Source organism: Sapajus apella, unplaced genomic scaffold (genome assembly GCF_009761245.1).
Source record: "Sapajus apella isolate SASKATOON/1434 unplaced genomic scaffold, GSC_monkey_1.0 scaffold3, whole genome shotgun sequence".
NCBI classification, from domain to species: domain Eukaryota; kingdom Metazoa; phylum Chordata; class Mammalia; order Primates; family Cebidae; genus Sapajus; species Sapajus apella.
Window position 1 is genome coordinate 66,238,625 of NW_022436943.1, and position 2,409 is coordinate 66,241,033.

Consider the following 2,409-nt stretch of genomic DNA (forward strand, 5'->3'; position numbering starts at 1 on the left):
GTGCCTGTGATCCCAGCTTCCTGGGAGGCTGAGGCAGGAAAATGCTTGAACCCGGGAAGCAGAGGTTGCAGTGAGCTGAGATCGAGCCATTGCACTCCAGCCTGGGTGACAAAGCAGGACTCCGTGTCAGTAAGTAAATAAAAACTTACCGTGATTTAATAATAAAACTATTGACAAAATTTACATCGGCAAGAATATTTGTACAAGGGAAAGTTGGACTTGGTAGAAATAGCGGCCCCAGCAGAAACCACGTAATAACAGATTTAAAAAATCCAACTAGGCTGAGCAGAGTGGCTCATGCCTATAATCCCAGCACTTTGGGAGGCCGAGGTGGGCAGATCACTCGGGGTCAGCAGTGAGCCAGGATCATACCACTGCACTCTAGCCTGGGCAACACAGCGAGACTGTCTCAAAGAGCAACATCCCCCACCCAACTAATGGACAAATCAAATGTCTACTGGAAAGTGTATCTGGCAAAGGATAAACCCAGGTGAAAATAACGGCAGCAAAATGAAAAAGGGAAGCAGAAAAAGTTGGAAATGGTTTAATTTTGCCAAGTAGAAAACTGATTTCATAATTCAGTGTAGTGAAGTTCACTCTAAAGAATATTTTTCTGCACTGGGCAAGGTGGCTCACACCTGTTATCCCAGCACTTTGGGAGGCCAAGGTGGGTGGATCATGAGGTCAGGAGTTCAAGACCAGGCTGGCCAATATGGTGAAACCGTGTCTCTACTAAAAATACAAAAAATTAGCTGGGCATGGTGGCTTGCCCCTGTAGTCCCAGTTGCTCAGGAGGCTGAGGCAGGAGAATTGCTTGAACCTGGGAGGTGAAGGTTGTGGTGGCCGAGATCAGGCCATTGTATTTTTTTTTTTTTTTTTTTGAGACGGAGTTTCGCTCTTGTTACCCAGGCTGGAGTGCAATGGTGCGATCTCGGCTCACCGCAACCTCCGCCTCCTGGGTTCAGGCAATTCTTCTTCCTCAGCCTCCTGAGTAGCTGGGATTACAGGCACACGACACCATGCCCAGCCAATTTTTTGTAGTTTTAGTAGAGACGGGGTTTCACCGTGTTGACCAGGATGGTCTCGATCTCTTGACCTCGTGATCCACCCGCCTCGGCCTCCCAAAGTGCTGGGATTACAGGCGTGAGCCACTGCGCCCGGCATTTGTATAAAGCTAGACTCTGTCAAAAAAAAAAAAAAAAATTCTGTTTTTGCTAAAAATTCACTGGTGTTGGTATAATTCTACTTATGAGTCCCATTCTCAGGGGCAGAGTGTCAGGGTCAGGACTTCCTCTCCTTGGGGTTCCTCAGGGAAGGTGAAGAATGGGGGCACTGGCCTGCCAGTCCTCACCACTGTTGGTGTTGGGGGCCAGCTGGGCTTCCTTGCTGCCCCTGGCAGCTGCATCCCAGCCAGCCTGAGCTGCCCTGCAGTCCCTTAAGAACTGGCTCTTCTCCATCAGTTCTACGAAGGCTCCTAGTATCCATTGGCATTTCCTGTATTGAGCACCGTCCATTGCCTTCCAAGCCTTGCTTTGGGGACATGCCCCATATTCTGATACGTTATGATTTTGTTATCTTTCAGTACAAAATAGTTTCTAGTTGACCTTATGATTTCTTCGACTTATTGTTTATTTGGAAGTGTATTGTTTAATCTTGAAATCTTTGGGGATTTTCTAAATGCCTTTCTGTTATTTATTTCAGATCCAATTTTGTGGGATAAGAGAACACGATTTATATTATTTGAATTCTTTTTTTTTTTCTTGGAGACACAGTCTTGCTCTGTCGCCCAGGCTGGAGTGCAGTGGCACGATGTCCGCTCACTGCTACCTCCACCTCCCGGGTTCAAGTGATTCTCCTGCCTGAGCCTCCTGTGTAGCTGGGATTACAGGCTCGCACCACCACGCCTGGCTAATTTTTCTATTCTTCATATAGACGAGGTTTCACCATGTTGGCCAGGCTGGTCTCAAACTCTTGACCTTGTGATCTGCCCACTTCAGCCTCCCAAAGTGCTGGGATTACAGTCATGAGCCACCATGCCTGGACTCTACAAAAAATTAAAAATTAGCTGAAGATGGTGGCCTGCACCTGTAGTACCAGCTACTCAAGAGGCTGAAGTGGGAAGATCATGTGAGCCCAGGAGGCAGAGGTTGCAATGAGCCGAGATCACGCCACTGCACTCCAGGCTGGGTGACAGAGCTAGACCCTGTCTCAAAAAGTAATAGTGATAAAAATAAGGTGCATTTCCTGTATAGTTGTATAACATGTAATTAATATATGTATTATGTTTATTTTTTTGTTTGAGACGGAGTTTTGCTCCTGTTGCCCAGGCTGGAGTGCAGTGGTGCCATCTCAGCTCCCTACAACCTCCACCTCCCAGCTTCAAGCAATTCTCCTGCCTCAGCCTCCCAA